Source organism: Meriones unguiculatus, chromosome 15 (assembly GCF_030254825.1).
Source record: "Meriones unguiculatus strain TT.TT164.6M chromosome 15, Bangor_MerUng_6.1, whole genome shotgun sequence".
NCBI classification, from domain to species: domain Eukaryota; kingdom Metazoa; phylum Chordata; class Mammalia; order Rodentia; family Muridae; genus Meriones; species Meriones unguiculatus.
Window position 1 is genome coordinate 77,140,318 of NC_083362.1, and position 27,273 is coordinate 77,167,590.

At 46.9% G+C, this 27,273-nt stretch overlaps 1 protein-coding gene across 10 annotated transcripts in view; it reads right to left on the reverse strand.

Moving 5' to 3' along the window:
• Positions 1 to 27,273, reverse strand: part of Hdac4 (histone deacetylase 4) — a 260,524-nt gene that overhangs the window by 181,709 nt on the left and 51,542 nt on the right. The window contains exon 1 of one of the 10 annotated variants that reach the window (XM_060368873.1): positions 8,592 to 17,734. The exons of the other annotated variants lie outside the window; for them this stretch is intronic. The gene's annotated coding sequence lies outside the window, so the exon portion shown is untranslated. Of the gene's footprint in view, positions 1 to 8,591; positions 17,735 to 27,273 lie in introns of those variants that run through there. 10 annotated transcript variants of the gene reach the window in all.

Here is a 27,273-nt window from a genome sequence, read left to right on the forward strand (position 1 = left end):
ATGCAGAGATCAAGTCTGGACTCTGTAGCTCATTGGCCAAGTGTCCTAAGGCACTGTGAAACCTCACTGGGCTGAGATATCTTTAAACAGGAAGGCTGGCCTTGTTGGGCAAACACAGGAGACTGCACCCATGATAGCTGGGCCTCCTTAGCTCTGTTTGCTGCTAACAAAGTAGTGTGAGTGCTGGCCACACTAGCAGCACGGCAGGAGTTACCCATCAACCTATCACTAATTGCTATCCTAGCTTAAAAAGGGCTCCCAAGACCCTCCAAGAGCCTACACCATCAACCTCCCACGGACCTACCAGACACAGGGTGGAGACACACAAAGGACTACAAGCACAAAAAGAAAATCTTAGAAAAACTGGTAGAAAACAAGGACCTAGAAAGTAAAAGCAAAACTTCTAGACACAAAGGCAAATGATGTTCCTCAAACTGATCAAAGCAAGTCCATGCTACAAGTCCTCAAAGTTCAACCATGTCACACTGCTGCTGCAGCCACCTTCCACCACCATCCCAGCCACGCAGGGCCACGCTGTGGGAGACGGATGCTAACTGCAAGGTAGCACTCTACTTGCAACCAGTCCCTGGTGTGCACCTTTGCTTGCTGTAATCATGATGGAAAAGTTTACGTCACACAACAGAGATGTTAAGGACTGTGACATAAGTACCCCACCCCCTCCAAGCAAGCCTGTTTAAGAAAGGTCCAGGAACAAGGCTGGAGCATCTGGGTGTCCCCAGAGCAGTTGGAGCCAGAATGATTCTAGGCCTCATATCTGATTGGTCAGACCCCCTGACAAGCCATGGCTTATCAGAGGCTGTCAGACACCTGGGCATCACAGAGGCTAAAACACATGCAGAGTCCAACCCAACTACACATGGGAGGCTTTGCATCTGGAGAAAGGCCTAAGGACAAGCTGTATCTACCCTGTAATCTTCTAGAGTTCCCAGCAATCCTAGTTGTCACAGTACCACCATCACTTGACAAAAGCTAGGTGTACTGTGTGGGATTCCTCATGAAGTCTGTGCAACTCCTCAGAGGCCATCACCTCAGCAACCTCATTTCAGGCTCCAGCCAGATAATTTGCCACAGGTAAATGGGACCCATACAGATATGAATATGAACATGTATAGGACCCATAGTGTAGAGCTCATACGCATCCCTGTGGCTTAGAATAGAAATGGTATTGACACTGGTAACTATAAGGGTTTAACTAGAAACATCACGCAGAGACCCAGCTGAGCTCTACAGTGTGCAGGACTTTCCTGTAAAACAGACACCCAGAAGCATCCCATGCCTTCTACCATGCCTCTTTCTTCACATCCTAAGACCTTGTAATGGGATGGCACCTGCCACCGTGAGCTTTCTCCTATGTCAACACACAGACTGTTAACACTAAAGTGAAGGAGATTCCTATACCACAGGACTTCCATTTATTAAGTGTTTCCTTGTGAAAAGAAGCAGAAAGGCAAGTGCCAGGAAAAGGCACCTCAGTAAGAGGGACACTTGGGGTGCTTAACACAAATAGCACAAAGCCAGTGATGTTCACCTCACACTCAACAAGACATTCAAATGGTCCGACCACCTCTCGTGACCACACAGCATGCGAATGTCAGACGTCCCAAGGAGGACACAGGAACTGCAGACGCACAGGTGGCGCATGGTAGTTTACATTAATGTTTAATAGGTCAGTCACCAACATCTACTTAGGGGTCAAGCAGGCTCCACAGTATCCACACAAACAAACGAGCATGACTTGGTAGAAAAGGCCGCTTGGGTGGGTCCCGTCTTGTGCTAAGCCTGCTGACTTCCAGACACCACACCAACCTAGGCTACTCACTTCAGGGCCCCTTTCCTGCCCTGAGAAATGAGAGGTGAACCAGACTGCTCCAAGCAGCAGGAGACAGAGGCTGAGACACAGCTGGGGATCTAGCAGAGGAGGAGAGAGCAAAGCCATGGGGCAGGGTAGGAACAGGAGACAAGTGGTATGTGTCTGCTGTGCACCCTCTCCTGAAGCCCAACTTGAAAGTCTACGCGCTCTCTTGTGTCTTTCAGAACAGTGGCAACATGCTGTGCTTGCTCCTGTCACTCATACAGCCCTAAGAAGGGTCCCAGAACCCGTGATGGCCCCAACTGACCCAGCATCACACTCCCTCTGGGAATTTCAAATGGACAAAGGCCCTTATACTCAAATAAGCATAGGAAGAACCTGCCAACTCCAGCCACAGGTGGCTAAAAGAACTGAATTTTCAGTTCTGCAGTCACATTAGCTCAGCAGACCCCTGGCTAGAGGCTTCCCCATGGATAATACAGCTATAATCGCATCCATATTCCTCATAGTCCCAGGCTGGAGGACCAGGATGTCTGTGCTTGTATAAAGCTATCTTTATATCCCAGGACTGTTCTTCTTCCTTCAACTAAACAGAAGAGTTTTCCCAACTGGTCTTGACTCTGTTCGTCAAATAGGGTGAGGCTGGGAAGTCTTCCTGTGGACCATGAAACAGAAGCAGAAACAGCCACCACAGAAAGGGTGCACCTTCATCTCCCATCTCCCCATGAGCACAAGAACAAAGGGCCCAATTTCCCCAGCTGCCCTTCACACTTTCCCCACTGGCTCTCTTCTTCCTTTCCCTTCTCTCTATAAGACCTATTGCAGGCCTATAGAAAGCAACCAACCAATGGCAATTTTTTTTTTTCAAATGTGTATGCATGCATGCATGCATGAGTCTAACTCTGTGGCACAGTACACATACACAGAACAGAGGACAACTTTATAGGGTTAGTTGTTTCCTTCCACTGTGTGGGCACAGAAAACTAAACTGAGGCAAGTCAGGTTTGGAGGCTTGTGTGCCTGTGCCAATGCTGCTCCAAGGAAGGAAGATCGGCATCCTCTTTGACCCACCCCATCTGAGAAGATAAACCTCTTATCTGCACCCCCGCTCCTCAACCCTGGCTCCAGACAGGAACACCGAGTCTGAGTCCACAAGACCTGTCTTCTAGGTTTGTTGATGGGAACAGTGGCCTTTCTACAGTGCTTTGTGAGATGAGTAGCAGTCACTCTATGGAAGTAAGTCTCTCTGTTCCTCTTGCAGGCCACTCTGGAAAAGGGAATCTCTCAGACTTGATAAGTCAAGTGTTTCAAGCGGCAGCTACCACCATCTGAGGATGATAATATTTCTTATCCCAGGGACTGTCCCTCCTTCAGAACGGTTGCTGAAGTAGAGGTACAACAACTAAAGCTAACCATCATCTACCTGCCACAGGGAGCTATGAGCCTGGGACAAGAACACAGGCTAAGGTAAGTCAAGCTTTCACGAAGTTGCCTTATTCCTGTTGCTCCTTTGTTTGTTTCTTTTCTAGGCTGGCCCTGAATTCATGGTGATCTTCCTGCTTCAAACCTCCCAAGAGCTGACTTGTTTCTTCGTGAAGCAAAACAAGAAAGGTACCTTCATCCTTCAGAAGCCCTACAATACTGACATGAAGGAGGACATGTCTAAGCCTTAGGCCACCAACCTTTCCTAAGCCTTCAAGTCCTTCACTGAGGAGTCAAGAGTGATGCCCTAGCCAAAAGAACCACGACTGATGCCAAATCACCCAGAACACACTCCCCACTCCAGCCTCCCTTCATACCTCTTACACGCTGAGGCTGGAGCCAAGAACTCCATTCTGTTTACACAACAGTTTGTTCAAAGAGAGTGTATGAAGGACAAACAATGGTCAAAACCTAGACCGGTGTCAGCCAAAGGAAGCAGCAAAGGTCTCCAAGGATGTTTGGACAAGTCCGCTTCAGAGTCAAGGACAAAACAAAATTAGCAGCAACCTCATCTGGCTTCTCAAATCCAAGTGGCTAGTTAATCTTCCTAGGCCAACCCTAAGGAAAGCCAAGCTAGAGAAGAGCAACTGAGTGGGTTAAAGAGAGCCCAGCTTTCCTCACCCACCATGGCTTCAGCAGAAGCAGATATGCACAGGAGTAGCTTCCCCCACAAAGGAGGAGAACCCAGGAGGTAGTGTTTCCAGTGCCCCAAACTTCTCAACAGGTCTCTCCTTCTCCAGCTACAAAATAGAAGAAATCAAGTAACTTGATGACATTGTGCAGAGATGGCTCTGCCCCAAGCCCTTGCTGCAAAACCGCTAATAAAGAGCATTTCAATATTCTATATCTTCCCTCAGCCTGCTCTGTGCAGACATCATAGCAGAGTGTCCTGTGGAAAAACTGGAAGTCAAGACATCGTCTTATCCACTTACCTCTCCCCAGCTCTCCCCAAGACTACCTTCTAGGTCCCCATATCAAACCCGTTTGAGGCCCCGCCTCCAATGCCATGACTTGCGAGTCCTGCTGGCACTCTAGAATTGAACTGTGGTTGCATGTTCAGTGAACCCCCGAACCAGTTGTTTAGCCTCCTGTATAAAACCAAGATGGAAAAACTCAAACAAGACAAGCTTTCAGCTAAGACGTTGCCCCAGTGTGTGTGTGAGAAAGACACACAGGAGCAGAACCTGTTCTGATATTTGTTTCAAGGATTACATGAGCTAAGCCCTGATTACACAGAGGACGTCACAAGTACGAAATGACACCAGGTGGTGGCATAGTGACACTTGCATTATTAATCTGAAGCAGCAGATGAACAGCGTGGGGCCTACTTAACCCTAAGCACCCATGAGGACAGTAGGTAGAATTCAGCATACCCAAGATCATCCTGTGAATTCAGCAGGCAAAACACACTGTATAGACCTTGTTATTCTTCAAAAGACATGCTGTTTTCCAGGGACCTGGGCCTAACAGCAAACTTCACAGATGGCAGGGCCACTCTGCCAGAGTCCTGGGGTTAGAAGACTTCAATCGAGCTGTCACTCCTGTGCCATTAAGATGAGGGAAAATGATTTATGTGATAGAGGTTAGCAACCACAAAATACAGACACTTCCTGACTCTCTATACTGATATTCTTTTTTAAATAATTTATTTTATTTTATTTTATTTTATTTTATTTTATTTTATTTTATTTTATTTTATTTTATTTTATTTTATGTGCTTTAGTGCAAAGGTGTCAGATCCCTTGGAACTGGTGTTACAGACAGTTGTGAGCTGCAATGTGGGTGCTGGGAACTGAACCCAGTTCCTCTGGAAGAACAAACCATGCTCTTAACCACTGAGCCATCTCTCTAGCCCCTACAGAGTGATATTCTAAAGTTAGCAAAAGCATACTCAGAGGAACATGTAAAACCTTCTAGAGCCCGAGGCCTCCTTGGTGACACACACAGCTTAGTCAAGAACACATGTTGAGGCTCCCACAGCTCAACCACAAGCCCTAAGTCAAGCAGTACCTTCCTATAAATGGCCATCACAACCTTGGCAACTCTTACTCCTGTTGGTAGCTGAAGATCTGTGTGGGCCATGGTGGAGATGAAGCAGCAACAACTTAGAATCCTGCTTGGCAGACCTCACTTCTACACATCCAGGACAAGAGAATGCAGTTCTCCTTACTACTTTAGTCCTGACAGCTTTACTAGGCCTGGTGTAGCACCAGGTGCCTTGGATCCTCCTTAGCTGGAGAATCGGTGTCCTCTGGAGGCCTAACAATGTCCTCTGGATGTATAAAGTACACACTGGTGGCAACATGGTCCCTACTTTTGTCCCTTTCTTAATGAATGCCACCTTGCTAGGCACAGAACAGGAAGAAGATGGGCTCTCCAACTTTCTTTTCCTGATTTTTTGTACATTATAAAATATTCCGAATTATCATAAAAAGAATGTTACAACGAGTGCTAGAAGGTTCTAGGTCGAGGGAAAAGGTAAGAGCTGAGTTTGTTTTGTCATTCTATTGTGTGTGGATGTGCAGCTTAGTTTCAATTCTACCACAAACTTAGCTTCTAGCCAGCTGTGAGCAGCAAGCAATGGATTTTGTTCTTTAAATACTACACTGCACTGCATTGCACTATGCTACACTACACTACACCACACCACACACACACACACACACACACACACACACACACACACACCTTTATACCAAATACTCCTCCCTACTCCCATCCTTCCCTCACCCTCACTGGTCATAAATGCTAACAGGAAATCAGGGAGCCTCTCCTAACAAATGATTGGATGTCACAGTGACGTCCCACAGTGGAGGTCACCAGAGTGTCCTAGATACCTTAACTCAGCACATGAGAAGTGTTTCTGTAAGCCAGTATCTGATGACTGGCCAGTTCAAAGTGTTGCTGGCCACAGGCAGCACTGAAGACAGGTCTGTGTTCAGGGCTCCAGCTCCTCCCTGGGGACTCACTTTCCTCAGTGATTTCCCATTACTTTCCAAGCTTTGTTAAATCAGGAAGACAGAGAAAGTTCAACTTTTTAGAAGCCCAGAAGGTGGCATGTGAGCCCAGCAGGTCAGGGACCACAACTGGAGACACAACCTTCCTGATAAAACATAAAGCTTTTAAGACACCTGGCCAGGCTTCTCTCATTGAGATGTGATCATCTGGTGCCAGCCAGATGCCAGCCACATAGACAGCTACTTCACCCCAGGCCAAGCCACCGTGTTCCCAAACTCAGCCCAACCACTCCACCCTTCAGGACTGTGACATAAACCAAAAGCTGGAAAAGATGATCTTCACTACGCCACGGGGCATCTGTTCCATGCCAGGCCCCCGTAGGCCCAACAGGTCCTGACAAGCCCTCTGGCACAGAGAGGCCTGGCCCCGAGCCCACTGGGTCTCCTACACGACGAGTTACGGCAAAACTCACCACTGCTATCCCATCTCTCCCATCTGACTAAAAGGCTACCCTCTCCTCATTCCCCACCCATCTGTGCATCAAGCCAAGTCAACTCACCAAAAGAACTTTCTAGAAGAGACTAAAGAGCTGCAAAGAGTCATGTATCTAAACCTTCCTGAGCCAATGGCAACAGAGGCAGGAGGAAGTACAAGCTGCTGGCCAGGGTGAACAGCTCTGTCCACTTTACCCTGTTCACACTCCAGCTTTAAGCGTCCAGGGAGCCCAGGAGAGGCCACTGAAGCCAAGGTGGTCTTCGTAGGGCCCACCCATCCCCTCTCATTCTACATTTTCTATCTTGGTGGCTGAAGAAGGATCCAGAAACCCTGACCTACAGAATGCTCGATATCTGGCTCAGCACAGAGGCCCAGCCAATATAGACTCCTAGAGCCCATCAGCTCTGAGATCTGCCCACCAATAAGAGCGGACACCCTCTGCCAAGTGGGAACTGTGCTGCTGCCCCTGAGAACTGTGGCTACTTTGGAAACAAGAACAGATACCGCATGGTGGCTGGCCTCCCATGTTTACCTGCCCAGACCTCTATGACTCACATGATCTTAGCTGACTTTCTGAGAACCAGAGGGCAGCTCCCACTGGAAAAGGAACTGTAGAGAAAAGCCCTACTTGCTCAGATGACTTTCTGCCCATGATACCACACCACACAGTCTGCACAACGTTGGGACATACCTTCTCCGGGTTCTTATGAGCAAAACAGAATGGTTGTGCATTTACTTTTCACAAGTGGTCCTGGCTAGAAGCAGCTAGCGTGGATTTAAGAACAGTTGCACTGCACTCCACAAAGTTCCCAGATATGGATCATACCCTGTCAGTGTCAGAGGTTTGTCACTTTTCTCACCAGCAAACTGAACACAACACCCAGCAGTCAACATCCCCTGTCCTACCCTCAACTACTCTGAGTAGAAGGATCACACAGCAAGAAGCTGGGAGAAGCCTAAGACTGCCCATGTGAGGATGTGAGCGAGGCATTTCCATCTCTGAGCCTCATTTTCCTCATTTGTGAAACAGGGTTCATAAAGGTATCATCTGATAGGGGTGTGTGTGTGTGTGTGTGTGTGTGTGTGTGTGTGTGTTACAAAGGAAACCACATTATCGCCTATAGCAAGGTCTGGCATCTCTTGGGAAATGGCTGCAGTCTTCTGAGCCTGCAGAGCCGGGGTCCCTTTCCACCTCCCTAACCTGGTGACTGTGACACAGCTCAGCAGGCTGACTAGCGTAGCCACTGACGATAGATTCCCTAATAGAAATTCAACAAGGCCTTGGGAAGCAATGGGTGTTGATTTAGTCAGTAAAAATGCAGCCTTGTCGAGGGACAGCCATCTCTCTGGCGAGGGAGGAACTACCCTTCTGGCCCAGGTCAGTTCACATTTCAAAAGGGCAAGGATGTGTGCTCAAAGTCCAGTCCAGGCACAGAGCAAGGTCAGTGGAGCCTGGACAGTCCCATCTTCCCACTCAGTATGCAGAGGCCTAGCCACCAGAACGAGACCCCACAGCACTGAGAGCTGCCTGCCAGCTCCCTTCCCTTCACAGGGCCGTATGTGCACAGCAGAACGTTCCCCAGTCCCTAACACACCAGTAAGCCCGCCAACAAACTGCATACCCACCTCATTCCTAACACCAACCCCTTCAGACAAGCTGTGGGCTACTTAGAGGTAGCACGTAAGCCATGGTCCCCCAGGCATTTAAATGCTAGAAGTTGATCCCAAGGCACTGGTCTAAATATTTAGAGAACACCTCTAAATAGTTATATAACAAAACTCAGGAAATCCCTTAGAGTGTCTTAGTAGTTCAAATGTACTTTACCTTCAGTTAAGACCTCTGTTCAATCGCAGAAGCCCCTCCAAAGCTGTTTGTCCAGAGGCAGTTAACACCGTGAGGCGAAAACTCCAGTACCGCTCTGCTGGGCTCCCTGGGAAGAATCCCACTGCTCGGCCCTGACATCTGGTTTCTATTTCATATCCATGTTGTCACATTACATAACAAGCAGATGATATGAGGAGTGCCACAAAAGCTTCAGCCCAAGACTCACAGAGGATGGCCCGGACACTGTTTATCTATCCTCAGGCCACCAGCATTCACTCAAGCAAGCTGGACAGTGGGCTGCTCAAAGCCCAGGGAAGCACATTGTCTTTGGGGCCAGAAAAGCAAGCGCCTCAAACCAGCCCTTAAATCAACCAACTGCGGAACCTCTGGCCTACATTTAGTTTTTTTGCATCTGGAAAATGACATCTGCTTTAGAGGCTTACAGGAAAGTGTTAACACCGAGGGCAACAGTGGAATCAGGGATAGAAAGTCCTGAAACACCTGCCTGCTCCATCTGATGGGACCCAAAAGAGAAACTTCTACATAAGTCGGTCTCTACCCAAGAACACGGTCCTGCTGGCAAGCATCCTGAGGTTCTCCGTACCTTGTCTGCCCTGCACCCACTGGCACAGCCCTCCTTAGCTTATTTGTAGAGGCTTTGGAGTTCGTCAACAGAACACTTGAGGCAAGAGAGGATGCCATCGCACCACCATAGCAGGCAAGGGTCCCAGGCTCTGCTCCCTATCATCTCTCATGGGTCAGGGAGGGAAGGTAGCTGAAGGAGGTTTTTAGGCTCAGTGTCAGGAATGAGAACACAAGTTTCTCTAGGGTCCTTCAGAGTAGGTGAGATAGGACTACAGCCATGTGTGACCTGACGGTGAGATAATACCTCCAGCTCTGACCAGAGGACAAAGAAACAACTTGGTAGATGTGCAAGGCCAAAAGTCGGCTTTGAGTGTCATTCCTCCAGAGTTCTTCACTTTGCTTATTCAAAATAGGGTATCTCACTGACCTCAGGCTCACCAACTCAGCTAGACTGACTGGCTAGTGAGCCCCAGGAATCTGCCTGCCTCCACCTCACTAACGATTACAAATATGTGCCACCAGATTTTCACATTGGTGTTGGGGCTCAAACTCAAATCCTCTTGCTTCTGTAGCAAGTCCCAAACTGAACTATCTCCCCAGTCATCAAAAGGCATTTCAGTACAGACTGAGCCAGGCTGTGCCAGCAATCTGTGTGTGGTCCACCCAGCCAGGTGGGACTGGGAAACACCGTGTGCTTAGGCTAGCAGGGCTCATGAAGAACAGCGCTCAAACTCAAGGTGTGTCTACAGCTCAGCAAACTTGTTGAGAAATCTGCTTCACAGGCTACATGGAAGGGACAGTGAGTGCAATGCCTGCTGGGGGACAGGAGGCATGACTCAGGGGAGGTCCTGCTGAGGGGCAGGACCTGCTGGAGCACTACAGACAGGATGTAGTGACCAAGGTCACTACTGGCAGATGCCTGGTGTGTGCTGTCCCACTCTAATTGCGAAAACAGTAATGAAGAGACTAAACACTGCCGGCTAAGCAAGCCTGAAATGCACAGACACATGTACACAAGCACAAGAGCAGCACTCTGAGGGCAGGCAGCTCAGAAGCCCAAGATGACTCTTTAACTACATTTTAACTTCCCAACTGGGGTCCTTGTGGACAGCTACACTGTCACCTTATGAGTTCCTTGCAGCAGAGACAAAAGAACAGGAAATACTAGAGAGTAGAGAAGGCAGAAAAAGGCCTAACTTAACCTCTAGAACACATAGACATGGTAGACTAAACCTAGCCCATGATCCCTGAATTATTGCTGCCTGCATTTCAAACTAGTCACATCCATACAATGGCCAGAAGACTTTCAGACAACAAACCTTCAGTTAACTAACACAGGCTACACCATTAACCAAGATAGTCCTTCCAACAAATATCTGCTGAGAGATGCCTTCTACGTGTTCAGCTGACAGCTGAGGATCAATATTCTAATTCAGGCAGTCATCTTTCCACTATCTACACTTCGCCTTACCTTTATTGCCATGTGCCTGCTGATGCTGGCCTTGCTCCCATAAAGCCATCAACTCAACTCTTTTTGAGGCATCTCAAAAAGAGAAAGCCATCAAAGATAAGTAAAGTGAAGCCTACCCACTGAAAGGTAGTGGTATATTGCAGCTTTTCTAATCCTTTAAAAAGGTAGGGCAGCCCTGGAAGGTCTACCAGACCCTGTGCCCAGAAACCTGCTTGAACATTAGAGTCATGATCAAGAGCATTGGCATCGAGAGAATGCCTCAACAGTGGAGTGGGAACCACTCCACAGCCTGTCTCTTGCCTCTTATTCCTTCTTCCTTGCATCCCAAATTGGATTCTTAGGCCCCTAGTTTAGCCCCCAGAGAACAGAGGGCTGTTCCTCGGAGCTGGAGTTCTGGGGTCCACTCAGGCATTAGGCTGCTGTGAGAAAGCTAAAGAAATTAAAGAAAAAAAAAATCACCCTTTAACTTGAGTCTGCAGCTCATGAGTCTCAGTGTCAGGTGACAGCATCACCATTGAAAGTGGCCATATGTCCCATGCCCACATAAGGGGCAGATCTGCAGCACCACCTGAGCAAGGAATGGATCCTAGGGCCAGCAGCATCACAGAGCAAAGTCAGTACTCTCTTCTTAGAGGGGCTATTTTTTTTAAGTGCCACTGCCAGGGTTTCAATACCATGGCCCCAGACCATGAGGGCCAGACAGGAGGGAGGCCATCTCCACAGTAAGAGGCACTGATGTCCCCACCACACATAGCTGAGGTGACAATGCAACCCACATTCCCAGAGCAGGCCTACCAGGGTGAGTCCCCACCATGGCACCCAAAAATTCCACCTATGCAGACATGCAGGCACACTTTCAGGTGTTCTTTCCTCCCTTAACCATCTGATAGAACATGAGCCAAGCCAGTCAGTAAAGTTCAAGAAAAACCTTCCCATTAATCCACTCTCTAAACACAGGCCTGCTTGCTATTTGTGGGGTATATAGCGAGGGTGAGAGTTCTACCATGGCACTTTCATACGCATATACTGTTGGACTTTGCTCTTGCTCATCATCCATTCTACACTGCAGAGGAAAGACAAACCACTCTTCTTTTTGTATGCCCAATTAATGAAAACTTTCACGCCAGTCTTTATGAAAACAGACACTGAATTAGAAACGGGTGGTGTCCAAAGGGTGAAGTTGGTGTCTGTTCTCCCCAAAACTCCACAGCACTCACCAGAGCATGAACAGAAAAGGGGAGGGTGGCCAGCACTCTACCCATGGATGGATACAATCTGCAAAGCAGAGGCTTCCACAGAGTCTACAACAGAGGTCCCAGGCTCAGGAGCCTGGTGACCCAGTCAGATCTTCCTCCCTCTTGGCTTCCTCAACTAGAGGAGAAGGCTCCACTTGCAAGCCTTGCTTTTAGCCTATAGGCAGGCCACCACTGTGCTTTGCTGTAGGGAGGTTTGGGAAAAAGAAGCTGGAGGCAATGGCCTGGTGCAGCTTGCATACAAGACTACCCCAAAGGAAGGCTGAGGCACTTCCTTCTTTCATCTCTGCCCAAGTGCCTTGGGGGAACCTGCAAAAGGTTTGATAACTGGATAAGGAAGCTGTTCTCTGTCCCTGTCTCTCTTTACCAAGCTGGCTTCTACTTGGATTCATTCATACTTTAAATTTGCTCTACCTGAAGAACTACAAAAGTCCTTGACAAAAGAACTAGACCGGATATCCCTGGGGTAACCAGGAAGTGAGCTTATTGTCTCAGAGCTTACAGGCTGGGGCAAGGAACTGAAAGATGCTCACAACCCAAGAACAGCTTTTCTCTGAGGAGCCAAACCCAAGCTTGAAGCTCCAGTTGTAGGGACTGTACCCACAAACTTCCAATGGGGCAGCGACACCAAAGGATCACTTGGTTCCCACAACATTAACAGCATGGCTAGGCCGATCTTCAGCCACTCTGAACCCCCAGACTATTTCAGCTCTCTGCTCAGCCATATTATAGCTTCTAGCAAAAGCTAAATGTTCCACAAGACAGTCAGCTGAGGACAGCAACCAAAGCAGAGCCTGAAAGGGGACTCATTCCTGGCAGCATGGCAGAGGCCGCTTTTGATCACATTGCATGCAAAGCTGTTTTAGGTGGGCCATTAAGAATGCTACAGAAGACAGCGTTCAAAGCAAGGCAAATCTGGGGACAGGGCCAAATATAGGCCTGCCACTGGCTAGAAAGGAGCAGATCCAGAGAGGAGGTGCCCTTGACGACTCAGAACCACAGATTAACTTGCAGTGGCTTGGGGAAGGATCTGAACAGCTGGTGAGAGCTGACAGACATCCCTGGCTCATATACACTGAGGCTACTTAACAGACCCTGGAGAGCTCCTAAACTCCCTATGCCTCCATTTCCCATCTGCCAAAAGATGGGACAGCCTCACCTTTCCTGGAGGAATATTAAGAAGTAAATGAGATTACATGTGCTAATCATTATCTTTATATATCCACTACTAATATCAGTATTTGTTAGTCAGTTAAAAATGAGACCTATATGCTGAGTGGTGGTGCACTCCTTTAATCCCAGCACTCAGGGAGGCAGATGCAAGTAGATCGCTGTGAATTCAAGGCCAGCCTGGTCTACAAAGAGAGTCCAGGACAGTCAAAGCTACATAGAAAACCTCTGTCTTGAGGAAAAAAAAAAAAAAATAAGCAAAATAAGACAAATGTAATCCCTTAAGTTTTATACTAAATGAATGAGCTATAAATAATAAGATAGATAGAGCTGAAGAGAGAACTGTTAAACAGTAAAAAGCCCTACAGAAAGAACTTGTAGAAAACTGGACTTTGGTTCTCAGCACCACATCAGGTGTCTCATAACTACCTGTAACACCAGTTTCAGGGGAACCAATGCTCACTTCTGGACTTCATGAGCACCAGCACTCAAAGATGCACATACCCACACACAAACATATACACCTAATTAAAAATAAAATAAATCTTCCAAAAGGTATGGTGGAAGTGGGTGGGGGCAGGGATAGGAGAGAAGCAGAGAAAGATATACGATAGCACTAGCATTCTAGGAAGAAGAAAGATTCAGGACAGAAATGTACACTTCAAGAACGTTAAGTGTTGAGAGAGCTGAGAGGCCCAAAAAACAGAGCTACACTGGAGGCAGCATGGTGCTCGCACAATGAGTGGAGTCCAGCACAGGGTAAAGGTGGCATTTCAGTCACTGATACAGCAGGGACCTGCAAATAAACAGCAGCACTGGGACAACTGAAGATAAATCAGACCAAAACACCACCACACCCAAGGGGAACCTCTCAACAGCCAGGGTGATACACACCACACACCAGAAGGGAAAAGCAGGAGTCCTGCTGGCTGTACGGAGACTGGCTTCCCACTGGGGATCCCAGGACAGGTGAAAAAAAGAGCACAGTGAGTGTCACTCCGGGGAGACTTATGTGGCAAAGGAGCACAGGAGAACGTCAAAAGTTACAGGTAAAGAGGAAATCCATGTGGCAGAAATAAGTAGCTAGCAGTCATAGTTTCTCATATGAAGAACTCTGGAAAAGCGTGGGAACCAAGTCCAACACCCCAACGGTCAAACAGCCTTTGGGAAGGCAAAGACATTCTTGATATATCCAGACGGAGAAGAGACACGCTGCTGGCACAGCATGTCAGAGCCGCCTACCATGCCAGACCCAGAACTCACTTCCCTACAGTAACTCAGATAACACAAGCTATAATGTCACATGTATGCCTGCTCCCTGAGCGAAGCTCCTGGGCAGCACACTTCCATATCCCCTTCAAAGGGTGCCTGGTTCATAGATTCAACCGAGAAGAGCTTCAAAGAAGGAGGCATCCAGGACCCAGCAGAAGTCAGGGGTTAGTGAAGATGCCTGTGCGTACTCTTGCACAAGGCAGAGGCCAGGGGCAGGGTGTGCCCTGCCCCATCCCACAAAGCAACTGCAGGGAAGTGGTGAAAACAGGAGAGTGTCTCCAAATCTAACTGCCACACAGAACATACTTAGCTCCATATACACAGGGGAAGAGCGACAAGTGAGAACAGATAGAAAGAGAGAAGCTGAAATAAAAACTTATATATACAGGCGGATCAAGCCACGTTTCACACAAAAGTGGGAACTCTCTGAAGCACATGAGACACACGGTTTGGTCTACGCCTTCGATGCATGCTAAGTTCTGGTCACTGGGTTTCTTTTTCACAGAGACACAATTTTGTTGTTGTTGTATTAGTATCCTAAAGTTGAACAAATGAATAAATATATTTTTTTGAATTCTGAGTGCTAAGCACTTTGCTGTCAAAGGAATATCAAATATTCCCTGCAGCCCAAGGCCACTGCAATGCTGGGGGGAACTGAGGGTGTGGGTGCAAGCATAAGGGTTTCACATACAAGAGCCCAGGAAAGAGCTTCATTCTACTACTTCTGTAGTTGAGCCCCAGCACACAGCACCCTGTGCATGCTTCTAAAAGCCTTCCTCCAAAGGACAGGGGACATGGCTCAGGAGGCATGTAACTGTGATGGGTGACCTGAACTCAGATATCTAGCATCATGTAAAAGTTGGGTGTGGTGGTGAACAACCGTGATCCTGGCACTAGAAAGGCAGAAGAGGGTCCCTGGGGCTCCACTGTTAGCTAGTGTAGTCTAAAGAGCTTCAGGTTAAGTGAGAGACTTTGTTTCAAAAAAATAAAATGGAGAGCGATAGAGGAAGACACCAGATGTCAACCTCTAATGTTTTCCCACACACATGCATGAAGTACACCCACACTCACTCATCCGCATACATACACATAAAAATCACTTTGAGGCCTCCCAGGACTCAAAACAATCCCAGGACTGGAACACTGTACTGAGTCAGCGTGAGGAATGGCCTTAAGTTCTGGGGACATGACAGTGGAACAGAACAAGAGTTCTTATGGGTCATATCTGGGGCGCCTGGGCACCAAAATGATCATAACAATAAAGGGTCATAACCCAGGTAACAACCAAGAATCCAAGAGTTCAGACGAACATAAACAAGAAAGGAAGGAACACTCTTCTTCATAGCAAAAGTCACCATTAAACAAGTGGCAGTAATCAGAGTCCCCAGGGCCACGGGAGACCCCTTTAAACCACAGCAGGATAAGGCATGAGTCACGGAAGAATTCAGGAGCTTCAGGAATGTCAGATCAGAGGCAAGGGAGTACCAGGGTACCTGCGGTATCTCTGCAGCTTCTTGGCACAGACGTCTGGCAACACCCCCTCAGCCTCCTGACAGTGGCAGGAGAAAGCCAGGGCACCTGAGACACTAGGTCACACCTCTGCAGCCCCCCCAGATACCACCTGAACCAAATCAGGAGGAAAGGAACAAAGGCAAGGGGAGGAACTTTTTTTAAATGGCAACCCTGTCTCCTTCTATACTGTTGTCACAAAGCAGCAGAAAGACAGCGAAGGCTGTTCCAAGTTGGAGAAGATGGCAGAAAATAAGACATGAATGGTAGGCAGGACCTATAAGCCATTCTGACCAGACAATCGGCAAAACCTGAATACATGTAAACTACGTAGAACAGTCTTGGGTCACAGTAAACTTCCTGACTTTATGCATGACGTGAGGTAATGCAAGGCTGTCCTTGTTTTAAGTAATATGCACAGGACAGAAAAAAATTCTAAAATGTTCCTCAATTCCTGAAACACATTACTCTTCAGAGTAAATTAGAGAGAGAAATGCTGAATGACAAGAGATTACAGATCAGGAAGCATGGAAGCCATATACACAAAGGACAGCCATGCTATCAAGCAGTGACTCCACAGAGGGAGGAGCTTCACTTGACAGAAGGCCAACTACACCCTTCTCAGACAGGGGTGCACACCTGAAGAGAAAGGAAAACAGAAAAACACGGTCCAATGAGAATGCAACACAGACCAAATAAAAATACACGTAAAGCAAACACTACAGAATGCAGAAAGAGTTAACAACAACATTAATAAACACAGAAACAATATTCCCTGAGGGATCACAGTGAGAGCAGGAGAGGCTCCTGAAGAACGCTACTGCTACCGGCAGGTTAGCTCAGAAATGAAAGTTAAGACACCCACAGGCCATCCAGCCTACAGACCAGCATAAACATAAAAGAAACAGGGGTACTTCAGACACAAAGTACCTACAACTACAACCACCTCTAGGGGAGGCTGATGTCTGATGCTGATGTTTCAGCAGCCTGATGGCCATGTTTGGGCTAGTCCAGACAACATGGCATGGCAGGGGTAGAGGATGGGAGTGGGGGAGAATAGAGCTTCTCAGTGCAGCCGCAAGCTCCTCCAAGTCCAGCACTGCTTACTTTCCACCATACACCACTTGTGCCTGTGCCTGTACCTATACTTACACCAGGAACCACAGGGAATGCTCACAACAGCACACTTGTTGGTTGACCTGTTTGCAGAGAAGCAGTGCAGAATACAGGACAAAAAATGTGTCGCGAACATGCTTGAAACAGATATTAACCCATGAAATTTGCAGGTAAATGGTGGGATCTGGAAAAGAACATCCTGAGTGAGCTATCCCAGAAGCAGAAAGACGTACACGGTATATACTCACTCATATAGACATATAATATAGGATAAACCTACTAAAATCTGTACACCTAAAGAAACTAATCCAGAGGGAGGACTCTTGCTAAAATGCTCAATCAATCCCTATCCAGAGAGGCAAAGAGGATGGACATCAGAAGAAGGAGAAAAGAGGGAACAAGTCAGGAGCCTGACACAGAGGACCTCTGAAAGGCTCTGCCCTGCAGACTATCAAAGCAGATGCTGAGACTTATGGGCAATCTTTGGGCAGAGTGCAGGCAATCTTAGGAAAGAAGTGGGAAACACTAAGATCTGGAGAAGACAGGAACTCCACAAGGAGAGCAACAGAACCAAAAACTCTGAGCACAGAGGTCTTTCCTGAGACTGATACTCCAACCAAGGACTATGCATGGAGATAACCTAGGACCCCTGCACAGATGTAGCCCATGGCAGTTCAGTGTCTAAGCGGGTTCCATAGTAATAGGAACAGGGACTGTCTCTGACATGAACTGATTGGCCTGTTCTTTAATCACCAACCCCTGAGGGGGAAGCAGCATTACCAGGCCACAGAAGAAGACATTGCAGCCACTCCTGATGAGACCTAATTGACTAGGATCGGAAGGAAGGAAAAGAAGACTCCCCTATCAGTGGACTTGGGGAGGGGCATGCGTGTGGGGGGAGGGGGGAGAGGAAGGGAGGGAGTGGGACAGGAGGAAGGAAGGGAACCACAGGGGGGATACAAAGTGAATAAAGTGTAATTAATAAAGAATTTTAAAAAAAGATATTCGCCAACAAAGGATGCTGACTACTACAGACGCTGCACTACAGACAGGGTCACATCAAGGTTTATCCGAAGGTCCTCACAAGCTACAAAACATACCCTGTAGTTCCATGTACATCAAGTTTAAAAATGCATAACTAAAATAGTATTGTTTAGAAACATGTATGTACATGGTTTAAAAAATACTAAAAGCAGGGGAGAAAAAGCAGAGGGTTTAGGGACCTTATGGAGACAGGCACTGCTGGCATGTTGCTTCTGTACATGGGCAAATGAGGGTCCCGCATTTTTAACAGTACTTTGTAACTGAAATTTAAAACAAGTCCGTGGGAAGAAAAAAGTAAACTTGATTAAAGGAGTTAAGAAAGTGACATCTCCATCAGACTGGGGCGATCGATAGCTCAGCTGGTAAAGCGCTTGTGTCAAAAGCACAAGGACCCAAGTTTGCATCCCCAGCGCACATGTGGGACAGCCTCAGGGTGTGTCATGTGGGCACAAGGACCCCCATGCTTCCCAACCATGAAAAAGGTTCACCGCTGCTTACTGTTTGATGGGTCCAGATCTATCACTCATAAGAACTTCAAGTTCTCCCCAATTTGAAGATTTTAAAACTATACAGTCAGAGTGTTAACTAACCTGACCTTTTTGCTTTCCTAAAATATTTTCCTGTTTTTACTTGAGTTATACAGCATTCCTTGTGCAATATTCCTGTGATGAAACACTCCTGATGAGTGGCTAAATGAATAAAGTGCTATGATATTCTTTCTACTCACACTAAGGTGCTCACAAGTTAAATGTGCTTAACATTTTTGTTTTATTGTTTTCTCTAACAGGCTCTAAAATCAAGGCATCTGAGCCTCCTAAAGCTGGACAACACTGTGTCTGCTAAGTGGTGATGGTGAAGACGGTTCAAATGAAGAAAATGTGGGAGAACACTGACTGAGCCCAAGCAGCTAGGAACTCTTTCAGCAAACTCTGGATGCCCCAAGACTGCATCCCGACAGTGACAACCAGGGCTCCTCAGCCACGCTGGGAGGGAAGTCCTACAGGCTTTGCATGACATGATTCTGCACATCTCAGGATCGGGCCAGAGTTCTCAACTTTCAAACAGGAAACCTTTCACTAGCTGTCCCCTCCGTATCTCTTCCAGGGCCTTTCCCTGTTGTACACTGTTGCAGGTCATGGGCTGAGACTGGTGGCACAGCCCTCTGACCTAGTGTCCCCACCCTGCACCCACAGGCCCACCAGTAGCCTGCAACAGCTTTTCATCTAGGCAGCACTCCAGGAAGTCTGGACTACTCTCTAAGAACAGTACAGTGTTCTGTGGGCACTCACTGACTGTGATCTATCTCTCTGAGAAGCCACTACACAGTGCTCTTGACATCGTGCTCCTGGCTTTCTGTCTGCTCTGCTGCTCAGCACTTTTCACAGCGTTGTTGTTTATCTTCTGTGAGCACTTGCTCTGGCTGTTGGGAAGCAGCAATCTGTACATTCATGCTAGCGTACTGTCGTCCTTGAAGTTGACCTTTTGGCAACTTGACAAAATATTACATGAGAACAAAAGCCTAGCAAATTCATTCTTTAGCAATTTAGAATTTATTTTATATGAGCTATAAATAACATAAGCCCTGATTTGGTGGTGGCAGATACCTGTAATCCCAGCACTCAGAAGGCTGAGTGAGGAAGAGAGAACCTAAATTCAAGATCAGTATGAGATATACCGCCAGATCCGGTCTCAAAAAACAACCAGTCAAACTCACTGCACTGCATATATAAAGCAATCGACCATTTCAAATGCCTGTAACTCATGTCTAACAGTGCCCATAAGCTGGGTGTTAGGGCCACTCTGCTAAGGCTCCACCCCAGAGGCACCTGATGTTCACCACTGCAGGTGAACAACCTACACAACCCTGTCTTACTTCTGGAGACAAAGAAGCGCGTCCCTCAAAATCTGGTGGCTCAACACACCTGATGGACACATGAGAACTTGCCTATGTGAAGTTCTCTTCCCTATATCCGTCCCGAGGTCCACTGGGCTCCATTACTCTGCCACAATCTCTCCCTCAGTCGACTCCAGATATTCTACACCCCGTTTGGACCGCACTGGCCAGCCGTCACGCTGCTTGCAGTCCCACTGTGCTCCTTAGAGTCAACTCATAGTTACCTGGAGATCTGAAAACTTAAAATCAGAAGGCCCGAGCCAAAGCCCTTGAGGCTTCCCAGCAGACACAGAGTATCACAGCTCTTGCCCTTCTTATCCACAAGACCTCCAGACAGATGGAAGCCTGCAGCCTGGTACTTAGAAGCACACAGTGCTGCCTCAAACTGTTCACACACCTCTTTCTTGATACCACGGTGTTCTCATCTACAAAACAGATCAAATACTTGCCCTGAAGCTGTCACAGAAGTCCACTCTGTCTACTTGCAGGAGGACACCTGGCATGTGAGGCATGTCAGCCACGTTACCATTATTCACTCTTTTGCTCTCTGACCTCCTCTTAGCACATAAATTTTACCAGACTAATCACTACCCCCAGTTCTTGGAGTACCCTGTTGGGTGGGAGATGCTCAGTGAAGGATTCACGTTGGAAAGATGGTGGTGTAGATGGGAACCAGACCAGATACTGATGTCCCAAGACTATAAACACCAGCACCTTGAGACCCACACTCCAGTAGACTAACGAGCTCACCACACCTGGTTGGTGCACCTTGGCATTACTGTGAGCCAGCCCACTGTGTGTTTCAATGAAGGACACCATGAGGAAATGCAGACACTGCACACAGCCAGGGGGAGCATGTGTCACGGACATCTTAGGTAGCAATAACATTAAAACACCCATCTCTTTTCTGAGCTATCCTATTTTTCTAAACTGGTATCCAAAACCACTCATCAGAACAAACAGTCAGAAGCAAAAGGATGTACGTATAAGCATGTTCACTGAGGTGGTGTATGCTCTAGGTAAGTTAAAACTCCATTTAGAGAGGATTTATAAGGAACGAAATCAACAACAACCAAGACTATTGTTCCATCATGTTTGTTACAGATGTTAAGTACACATGAATAGGGACACAGAGCCAAGGAGGGATGGGCGTGAGGACAGATTGCTAGGGAGCCACACCATGTGTAATCTATCACTTTCTCAGAATTGAGTCACAGCTAGTAGCTCAAAGTGAGCAGTTTCTTTTCACTGCATACCTTTAAGCATTGCCAGATTTTAAGTTAACATGTGGCACCTATCCGAACAGTGGGTTCTCTATTCCTTGAGGTCTTTCATTTAGTGTGTCCTGAAGTCTTTTATATATCAGGTACAACCTTTGCCTGGGTGTGGCAGCATATACCTGTAATCCCTGTGTTCAGAGAGAGGCAGAGGCAGAAGAGTTCAGGCCTAGGCTGGGCTGTACTTTGAAGAACTTACTCTTTTCTTTACCCTTGGGTGTTGTTCTGATCTTTTCCAACTTGCATGTGGGTTTCTTGGCTCATTTTGTGTCTCTTATTTATTGTGGCAGCGTAAACATTCCCACTGTGGCCATCTTTAAGTACATCTCAGAGATGACACAAGACTTGGGCTTGGTTATGCACCGGCTCTTGGACACTGACCTTTCCAAAGAGAAGCTCTTTGGTATCTTCCAGTACCAGCTGTGTATCCCCTCCCCAGCCCCGTGGCCACCATGATACTTTCTGTTGGAATCAGCCCTAGGTGCCCCAGGTGAGTGGGATTATGTAGTGTTTGTTCTCTGCCAAGTTATAGTGCACAGTGTTTCAGGAATTATCTGTGTACAGCGCCTGACAGAATTTCATTCCTTTCCCAAGCTGAAGAATGTACCCTTCTGTATGATTCACACCTTGTTTATCCATTCTGCTGATGTAGACTTGGGTGGTTTCCATGTTTTGGCTGCTGTGAACATAGGTAGACTTGTGTCTCTTTGAGTCCCCACTTTGAATTCTTTGGGGCAGACTTGGAAAATCATGAGAGTACCACATATAATTCTTGAGAAACCACAGTTCTCAGATTTTTAATATTTTCATATATTTTTATCAGCATTTTTTTATAATCCCCCTAGTTTTTGGTACCTTGCTTTTGTTAAAGGTGGCATTTTAATGCGGTTTTCATTTGTATTTGCTAGTAAACAGAGCTACTGGTTACCTCCCCATATGCTTACTGTCCATTTATGTCTCTTTGTGAAGATGGCTATCTAGGGTTTGGCCATCTGAGTAGGGTTGTTATTGTCGAGTTGCAGAAGTATTTGGTGTGTTTGGTCTGTGGCTTGCTTATGCTTCACCCACTCAAGTGTTGCTTTTGTGTTCTCTAGTGTCTACTTTTGAGGAGGTTCAGTTCTAGTCCTTTGATTGATTGGCTTTGGTGTCATTTCTAAGAAGCCACTGCCAGGTCCAAGGTATGAAGAGCTTGTGTTGTCTGGTAAGGTTTTTATGGTTTTAGTTTCTGTATTTAGACCTTTAAATTTGGGTTAATTTTGGCCACTGTGTGAGGTAGAGATCTGCCCTCATGGCTGTTTTAGATGATGTTACTTGCTTCTAAGTGGTTAGGTCATAGGGAAGCACCATAACTTAGAGAAACTTTTCTTTGGAAGAATTATCAGCTACAATTGTTCCAGTACAGCTGTTGTTCTTTCTAGGTCAGGGTGTTGTGGCTGGCCTCCTGCCTTTGCCTCTCTCAGAAAACTTCCATGTTTCCTTTCTTGACCCCCATCTCTGCCACCGTGTTCCTTTATCAGCATGTTGTTATCCATACCTCCTTCTGTTGTGTCTCCTTCTTGGAAGCATGGAGGGAATGTTTGAGAATGGTTGACATGGCGTCTGTAGGTCTCACAAAGCTCAGGTCTGCAGTGCAGACTGTGAGTTGGTGAACCCCATAAGTGATGCTTCCGGGCGGCTCTCTCAGCTTGCTGCAGAGTTCCTATTGGGATCTGCCCTTGGAGCCTGAGGGCACTGGCTGTAGCCTGGGCTGCCGAGTGGGGAGACAGCAGCACACACAGGTGCCTTGGCCTTGGTAGGTTCCTGCTGAGTAGTAGTAGCAGCAACAGCTTTTGCAGGAAATGTGGTTTACTCATTTTATCTAAATGAGCTCAAACATTGCTGTTCTTGTCTTTAACTAAAAATGCTTGAAGAACCAAGTAAACTCTCTTCTTTTGTGTATTTTTCTTTACACACCTTCCTGTTTGGAATAATGTATGTTGTGAGTCTGTTTTCCTATGGGTTCACTGTGACAGAATGGGCTTTCTCTCCTGATGCCCAAGCTTGTGTTTCCTTTATCTGCTTAGGCTTTGCCTCTGCACACCCAGTTTGAGCTTCATATTCAGCATCATTTGAGCACTTTCTTTGAAAAACTTCTCAGATGCTCGAAGTTTCTCTTGTTGGCAACACAGTTTTCAGCTGCGAGCCAGTGCTGCTTGCCTGTTCTTAAGTTTTAAAAAGTCCTGTCAGCCGCAACCACCCTCCCTGAGAGCCTCAGTGTTTGTGGTTCCATGCAGGTGCACTTTGTGTGGTCTGGATTTCAAATGAAGCTGTAAAGAATATGTTCACTTAAAGTTACAGGTTTTAACGCGGATATATTCCTGTCTCTGAGTCCTGTGACACCTCTTTATGCTCAGGTAGTATGACCCCAGCTTTATGTGACCACTATCGTGTTTCTTCTGCCCATGGTGGGTGGAGCCAGACGATACTGATTTAGGCAGTTTCTAGCTGGATCTTCCTTCTTCTTAAATCTGGGGTCAGATGAAGTGACCCAGAATCTACTGTCCTCTCCCACTGGTTCCTCTTGCTTCAGGCAAAGGGCCCATGCTGTCAGCCTGCACTGTGTGGTGTTCTGCCACAGAACAGCTCTTAGGAGCTGCCAGCGTCACAGTCACCTTTTGATATTTGTATGAAAGTAGGTTTGGTTTTTTTTTTGTTTGTTTGTTTGTTTTTTAACAAATAGGAAAATGGTTCTTTCCCCAATTTTAAAAGGAACTCAGGGCACACCAATATGCTAACAGCTACTGCTTCTGGGGCTGAAAAGGCCCACTTCCGTGCTATCTAAAACCTCTATACAGCAGCAAATGGCGCCAATGGAGCGGTTCCCATGAATACCCTGTCAACAGAGGAGATTCTGCTCCCATGTCTAACAAAAGCACCAGGCCCTGAAGATTCAAGGAGAACAGGGACCCAGTGAGACCACACCACCTGCAATGGTACCCACATACACGTTTCCAGGAAAAGCTTAGCCTATGATGACTGACTGACTAACTGCCTTTACTGAATGTATGTTTCAAAACCAGAGACTGCAGAACCTCCAGAAGCCACAGGGACCTGGGGTTTCATAAGCTAAGCCCTGCTTGGCTCTGTTCTCTCAGCTGCACCTGAATACTTGGCCCCGCTTTGGAGCCTCACCACACCTGCCGCAGAAGCAATGTATTCCCACACAGAGGCACGAGGCCCAGGGAGCAAGTGGCATTAATAAGTGAGCTGGAGCCTAACGAGCATTCTCTCCTACCCAGGGTCCAGGGGAGAAGGGGCCACGTCCCACAGACAAGGTGTGAGAAACATTGAGCTCTAGCTCCACTGTGGCAGAGCCTTAGAATCTTCCAAAGGACACTTGTGGATGAAACAGGTCACTTTGTATTTGGAATCATGTATTTTAGCACTTCCAACACCCTAGATTTATTTTTCATTTAAATATTAAATAAAATAAATTTATTTTTCATTTAATTTATTTTTCATTTAAATCTTCCTTAAATTGTGGCAGGATGCAGAGGTAGAAAATGAGTAGAAAACAAAGAGAGACCTGAGATTATGTTCCACACACACATATCCCCTGGGCATCAAGGTCTCAGCACTGCACTGTAACTGGGCCTATGGGGCCTCTGAGGGCCTCTGCCTCGAAAACCCAGGATGACCTGACACAGCCATTGAGTATGACCAGGGCCCACATTATCACTCCCTAGCATCGGTAGTGGCTGGATTAGAGGCTACAGCCACACATGCTCCCTAAAGAAAAACTAGGGTTCTGTCCTGTTCCCTGTTTTCTCCCTCTTCTGATGTTCATCTCATTTGCCTTTCTGAATGAAGATTGAGCATCTTACCTGAATACTTGGTCTAAGCAAGTATTCTGAATACTAAGCAAGAGTCTCCCTTCTTGCTTAGCTTCCTTAGATTTTAGTATGATTATCCTGTATCGTACATCTAATATCCACTTATAAGTGAGTACATAGCATGTGTGTCTTTCTGTTTCTGGGATACCTCACTCAGTATGATCATTTCTAGATCCCACACATTTGCCTGCAAATTTCATGATTTCTTTGTTTTTAATTACTGAGTAGTATTTCATTGCGTAAATGTACCACCACTCTTTGATCACCTCCACCTGAGGGGGGAGCAGCCTTACCAGTCCACAGATGAAGACAAAGAAACCAGTCCTAATGAGACCTGATAGACTACGGTCAGATGGAAGGGGAGGAGGACCTAACCTATCATTGGACTGGGGGAGGGGCACAGAAGAGGGAGGGTGGGTGGTTTGGGAGGAGATGGGGAAGGGGGTACAGCCGGGATGCAAAGTGAATAAACTATAATCAATAAAAATAAAAATAAAAATTGAAAAATTAAAAAAAAAAAAAAAAAAAAAAAACCTAGGGAGCCCTAGTGTTGTGTCTCACACTGACGGCAGTTACAAGTTGTTTTCCAGGAGCCTGAAGGAACTCTAGTGGGACATTTGCTCATGCTTTAACCAAGTGTGCGCTTAAGGGTGAAAGAGACATTCACTCGTTCTGGCCTCTTCTGATAATACAGGCCAAGACCAAAATGGTGTCTCAGAGAGGAGCAACGAGACAAGAGGAGAGAGAATCTAACGTGTGGGTGAGAAGGCCCTACAGTGTATTCACTGAATTTCTCACACTTCAACAGTGAGTTCTGTCCAGACAGCAGGAAACATACTCACTCTCTAGGCTCCCCTGATTCTAAAACCACAGAGTGAATCTCACACAGGGACCTTTCCAAACCCAAACAGAATGCCAACAGAAGTCAGTAACTGTTCCCAAAGAGTAAAACACCCAATGGATGTCTGGGGTGTCAGGGGAAAAACGGCACACAGTTCCAGAAATAAGCTGCATATGAGCCCAGCATCCTGACCCACAAGCACAGCATGTGGTGCTGAGCTAGGCGCCCTCCAAGGGGACTCTGAGCAGCAACAGTGCTTGCTGTCTCTTTTTACAGCTGCCGGTCCTGAGGCTCTGAGGGCAGGCAGGCCTGGCAGGGTGTCAGAAGTGGGGGAGCTGGGCCTGGTGTTTATGTCTGATCCAGACGACTGAGGGTTCATGACGATTTACTGACGCAAGAGCTCCCAAGCACTGCATGCCAGAAATTAATCAGGGGAGGAAGAATTCTTTTTAAGAAACCACTTGGCCTGGGCTATGGGCCTGAGGCTGAGAGTGTAAGCAGAGCCACTCCTCCTTTGGGAACAGCATACCCAAGGCTTCCAAGCAGCTCCAGGCTGGTAAATTAGGCCCAGGCCCAGGCTGGGGAGGTCCTGACACAATGCCTGGCCCTACTGCGGCTGGCCACAATATCCACTGGCCTGCCCCAGGGCCAATCTTCTCCCAGAGGCCCCCTTCAGATGGCGTCTGCAAAGCCCCACCAGTGTGCCCACTACATGGTTGGTGGTGTCTATGGAAAGGACTGGATGCCTCTGAGCTTGTAATCTATTGCTATAATCCCTTTCTCAAGAACTGAATTTTAAAGTTTACAAATTAGAAGACCACCTAAAGATGAGAAAGTTAGAATGTGAGGGATGCAGCTCTGCAGCAGCAGCAGCCTCCTCCCAGCGTGGGAAGCATGGGAAAGCGAGGCTCTTCCCACCACCCTCTCTGCACACCACTAGATGCCATGTGACATCAAATGCACAGTCAACTACACACAACCATGTCACTTCAAACACATGGCTAACCATGCAAAACCACGTCACATCAAATGTATGCTTAACTATACACAGCCACGTCACATCAAATGCATGACTAATTATGCACAACTGTGTCACATCAAATGCATGGTTCACTACACACAGTACATTACATCAAATGCATGGCTAACTATGTACAACCATGTCACATCAAATGCATGGTTAATGACATACAGCATGTTACATCAAATGCACGGCTAACTACATACAAAAGATAAATCTCTTTCCATCATTCCTCTATCTCAAAAAACAAAACAAAACAAACAAAAAGAGCTACTCTAGAGAAGCCACTTTACACTCCATCCCAAATGTGGTAGCCCCAAAACCATCCATCTGCTAGCGTCTAGTTTATTGTAGCTT